The sequence below is a fragment of the Crocodylus porosus genome, unplaced genomic scaffold (assembly GCF_001723895.1).
Source record: "Crocodylus porosus isolate Cpor-Errol unplaced genomic scaffold, CroPor_comp1, whole genome shotgun sequence".
In the NCBI taxonomy this organism is placed as follows: domain Eukaryota; kingdom Metazoa; phylum Chordata; order Crocodylia; family Crocodylidae; genus Crocodylus; species Crocodylus porosus.
The window spans coordinates 1499568-1505151 of record NW_017728909.1 but is presented as its reverse complement, the minus strand read 5'-3'; positions in this window follow the sequence as shown (position 1 = coordinate 1505151).

Sequence of the window (5584 nt, the reverse complement as noted above, 5' to 3'; positions counted from 1 at the left end):
CGCTTGGGCCGCCCTTCCCCGCCCGGGCGAGGCGCAGCGCTTCCCCGCCGCGTCCCGGCCAGGTCGGCAGCAAGTTTTGCCTCCCCCCCGCAAAGGGCACGGGCAGATTTCATGCCTAACTTGAGCCGAACAAAGGGGCCTCGCGCCGCTGTTCCTCGTCTCCAGGAGCGCCGGGGAGAGGGCCGCGCTCGGCGGCCCCGGGGAAGCAGCGCCGGAGCCGGGGCGCGGAGGGCGCCCGCAGCCCCTCGGAGAGCAACAGATGCCAGGCGCGGGGCCGGGCCGCCGAGCCGCCGGGGGCCGGCCGGGGCCGCGGGGCAGGGGCTTGTCCCCGGCCGGCAGTGCGCGGGGCCGCTGCAGCACGAGCACAGGGGGAAGTTGTGAGCATCGCCCCGAAACTCCAGACCGTCATCCCACGAGGAGAGGCTCGTGCCGCCAGCCGCCCGGCGGGGCCTCCTCGTGCCCCGCTCCCCCGCCCGCTCGCCTTTCCTTTGCCCCCTTTTTTCTTCGTTCCTTTCTCTTCTACTCGCCTATTTTCTTTTTTCTTTGTCTTTGTTCAGCTTTTCTTCCCCCACCCCTTCCCTCCTCTTCCTTTTTTCTTTCTGTCTTTCTTTCTTTCTCCTCGTCTTTGACTTGGTCCTTCCTTTTCCATTTGCTCCTCTTTTCTTTTCCTGGCCCGGACTGCGCTCAGTGCCCAGAGCAAGCGGAGCTCTCTGCGATCCCGCCCCAAAGGTGACACTTTCACCTGGGTCACAGCAAAATTAAAAAGGGAGAGAGAGAGAGAGAAGAAAGTGGATGCCCGCTTCAAAAAAACACCAAACAAAAAAACCCAAGCAACGCTACTTATCAGGGCCCGAGATCAGAGGCACAGAAACACAAGGACAGCGCCGCGCCGAGTTATTTGCCCTCTGCGTTACTGATTAAAATGGGGGGGGGGGGCACTGCAGGGCACTGGGACTAGGCAAACTTGGTCCCGATGCAGGCGGGGGGCGGCGGGGGCAGGGCCGGGAGCTCCCAGCTTCTTCCTCCCTGATTCTCCCCTTTTGCCCCTCCTTGCCCACCACCTGCCTCCGTGGCAGAACCACTCGGGCTGCTTTCAGCTCTCTCTGCCCCCATGTATCCCCCTCCCTCCCCCCCAGGTGCTGGCAAAATCCCACCGGCGGCTTTAGGAACCTCCCTGGGGGCACAACGGGAAAAAAAGGGGGACCCACGCTTTTGGCTAAAGAGACGATCCGGCAGGGCTCGGGGCAGAGCTGGACGCACGTTTGTCCGTGCCGGACTGGCCTTATTTCTGGACTTCGCCTTTGAACGGTTGCACATCTCCTCACCCCGGGCACGTGAGCCTCCCTTGGACATCGTGTGCGTGCCTGCAGGGGTTTGTGCACCCACACATCCAGCCCTATGCCAGCTATTTCCCACTCTAGTTCCCCGGGTAAATAATAACCCCGGGGATAAAAGGAAGCCCTGCATTTGCCTGCAAAACTGGGATTCTTCCTCTCCTAAACACGGCTCCCCTGCAATAGGGAAATTGCATTTGTTTTCAGATGACTATAAACGCTTGAGGCCTTTCTTGGAAAGCCCCCACTATGCACTGGCTAGGAATAAAACGCCCGCATTCCTTACAAAGCAGCCCCAGAAACTTTCCACCCAACCCACGGTAAGAGGACGAGAAAGGAAGAAGATGGACTTACCCCGGAATGGATGCTTACGTTGGGGAAGGGGGACTTGGGGGGAAGGTATCTGTATGGGAGCTGTACAGACAGATGCAATTCATAGGCGAAGCTGATTGCCAGTAACGCTATAGATTAGCATGGGGTCTTTGCTGCACACGGATGCTGATCAATACCCCTGCACTCACATGCCAGATGGTTTTGGTGAGGACAAAAATGAAATAGTTCAAATCAACTCACGACGATTATGCCTTTTTTGTGCCTCTCTGAATCACCCTGTTTGGAGAATAAATGTGTTTCTGCGGGTCCGACATGCAAAGGACGAGGCACCTCTGAGCCCTGGGAAAATGGCTCGTTCTCTCCCACAGATTTTCTGTGTGTGTTCATGGCAATACTCCCCCGGCCGGGCGAAAACACCTGAATGGAGAGGGGTTTTTTTTTAATTTGTAAATATTTCCTATTGCTGATTAATTTGTCTTAATCGTGTTTGTTTTTCGCCAACATTTATTTTCTCATATTTTTAATATAACTGATCAAACAAATATAGGGCTTTCCCCCCTCTGTCATGATTTTTTATCTGAAAAAAAATAGTAAAACATGCCACACCTGGCTTTTTTTTTTAATTTATTCATAAAATCTATAACTTTCTCATTTCTCCCTTCGGCACACGTTACCCAGCCTCGGCTTCTTCTGTGTCGTATTTGAAGGGGAAGAGTAGAGTGAATTGTGTTGTAACACCGCAGCAAACTACCCCAGACAGGATGGCTTGACTAAATCATACTAAAGAACAAAAATCTGCCGGTCCCCGCTCTTACCTTCCGCAGGGTTTTTTCCCCCAGTTGCTCATTCAAAGAGAAACCAGTCGCCTGAACCCAGGGAGTAAAACTCGGAGCTTTAAGTTAATCAAAGTGCAGTGTCCGCAGTGGCAGCTGGACTTGCCCTTTGCAATTTAAACGTGAACCACGAAATCAGCTTTTTAGCTATTCTTTTTTTTTAAAAAAAAAGGAAAAAACCCCTATTAGACAACTAAGCGAATTGTCAGTGCATGCAGGGCTCTGGACAGGAACAACCCCACCGCGTATTTAGGAAGGAGGGAGGGCGTGGTGTGGACACAGTGCCTCTTCCATGTGCTGCGTGCGAAATGCCGAGAGCCCGGTGCCTGCCCGAGCCACCCTGCTCCCATCCGGCCCAGGCACACGAGGCACAAAGGGAGGCCAGGGACTGCAGAGAAGCCCAGGACTGTATTGATCAGGAGGTGGGAGCCAGCTACGACTCACCTTTAAACTCCAGCGCACGTGATCACTCTCCAGCCGGAGGTGCCGCTCGCGGGGTAGATCTTCATCGGGACAGAAAACGGGTTGATTTTTTTTCAGATCAAACCTTCCCCCGCTCCAGGGACCTCCCCCCACTCCCCAGCTCCAGCCCAGAACCACTCCCAGGGAAAAAAGGAGAGCGAATTAACATGCTAATGTATCGATGCAAGAGGAGCTTCTTATTTGTCAGTGCCTTGAGACTTTGGCTGTGAAGCTGGGATCGCAAGGGGCATTCATTGCACCGCGTGCCACAATGGCTCTTGACCAGAGCCGTGTCTGGACAAGTGCGAATCCGTTCAACTTCAGCACGGGAAGGTGCCGCTTCCTCTGTGTGCAGAGGCCAGTTGAAGAGCAGATTCCTAAGTGAGTTTCCCGAGAGAGAAAGCTAGGTATAGGGGGGGTATACCAGGGGGTCCCCAATTTTTTATGCTGCGGCCCAGCAGTCAGAGCCCACCGCGGCCGGAGAGACACCCCGGGGGACTCTTGCAGGACGGCGTGTCGAAGTCCCGGGGTCGCAGAGAGCACAGCAAAAAACCAGGGACTGGCAGAAGCAGCAGCTCTTGCCGTGCCAGACCAGACCAGACCCCAGACGTATAAAGGAGGAGGCACTTGACTAAGCAGGTTTAATGCACCAGGAAGGGAGAAAGAAGGGGAGCGGGGGGCGGGTGAAGGAGGGGACCCCAGTGCCCTCTGTGCCTTTCACGAGGTCCCTGGACATTCATGTGGCAAATCCCCCCGCAGACAGCGAGGGCAGGGCAGGATCCGGGGGTTTGGTTTTGTTTTTTTCTGAATGAATTAACCCTGGGTCTAGTCAAGATGGCACCTCCAGTGTTGCGGGCACTTTTCCTTGTTTTCTGATCAAGTTTTCTCTAACAGCTGGAAGTGGTTGGAAAGGGGCAGTCTTAAGAAGACCCCCTGCTCTTCTTTTGACAGCGGATCAAAAGAAAATAGGTCACGCTTTTCAAACTTATGTCCACCCTGTCCTTAATTACTGTCTCTTTAAACAAAGGCAACATCTGCGCAACCTCAGCCTGTTCAGAGCTTCGCAGCGGCGCAGGGAGCGACCCGCTCCCCGGGAACGGGCCCGGTGGGGGCCGCCGGCTGCGGGCACCCCGTCCCTTCGCCCGGGCTCTTGCTTCCCGCTTTCCAGAGGACGCAGAGCAGCCCTGGAGCGGGGCTGTGGGAGCCGGGCAGCAAAGCCCAGCCCTTGCCCGGCTGCACGAACCCACCGATCCGTTTCGGACCTGGATTCAGGCCAGGCAAGAAGTTGCCTGCGCTCCGGAGCGGGGCGCCCCGCGGCAGATGGCAGCTGGGGGCGCCCAGGGCGGAACTGCACTTCCAGGGGGGGACGACAAGTCTCCGCAGCTTTTTACCAAGTCAAATGAGCCCCGAGCCGGCTGCTCCCACGGGCGCTGCGGGGGCGCCCTGCAAACTTCCCGGCCCCGGGGCGGCAGAGCCTCAGCCCGGTGCCTTGCTGCCGGCCCGGCCTCCCCCGCACCGCCCGGGCAGAGCCCCGCAGGCAGCGCTGCTCAGCCAGACCCCGGGGCCTCGCGTGCCTGGGACCAATAACGGGTGTCGGGTGTGCGTGTTGTCTTTAGACGGCTTAAGGCTGCGATGGAAAGCTGATGATAGAGGATGTACACACACACACACACGCACACACACGCACACACACACACAGAGCCTTCATAAAGTCCTTGTGCGCAGCCTAAGGTATTGACGTTTAAAAGTGAACAAGGACTTTATGGCCCTGTATGTGTGTATATGTATACATATATGCCTAGCGTTAGGGGAGGGCAACCAGGTGACCACTGGTGGGCCCACACTTTAGGAATCCCAGTTCTTTTTTTTTTTTTTTTGCGGGGGGGGGGAGAGTTTTTGCAGGGAAGTGGCTCTATTTGCATTTTACCACCAGACTAATCCTGTAATCCCCCCAAAGAATATTAAGAAAGGGCCATGATACTGTGTGGGTTAATACTTAGCCGAGTACATACAGGTGTCCCTCACCAACCTTGGGGCTGGGCTCCTGAGCCTTCCCCTGGTGGGCAAAACCGTGGCTGGCAAGACAAAAGGCTTATGGGGAAAAGGGCAGGTGGTGGGCTGATGCGCGGCCACCCAAAACAGTGGTTACTCAAAACTGTATCCCGCGGTAGCCAAAATGAATATGAAGCGTGGATACTCGCAAGCGTGGTTGGCAAAACGGTGGTTCAGGAGGGAAACCTGTACCTCCAAGGAGCCCCAAATGACTCTCGTAATACGTCCCCAAATCCCTACCTCCAAGGGGCCCTCAATGACTCTCTTAATACTACCCCGAGTCCATCTGGGGCCCCCAGTGACTTTTGCCCAGCGCCCCAAATGCCACCACTGGGGGGAGGGGGAATTTTAAAAAATCTCCCCCTGCCGCGTTTGTATCAATCACGTCGGCCACATGGAGCCGAGGGGCTCTCGCCCTCCATCCCCCCACCTAAAAAGAAAAGGGGACGCGGCTCCTTTAACCCCACCCCCACCCCCGCACCCGTTGGAACTCAACAGCAAAGAGAAAGAAGCCCTGCTGTCTCAACCAAACTTGAGGGGGCCCCCAAGCCCCGCCCCCGGCCTGTCCCC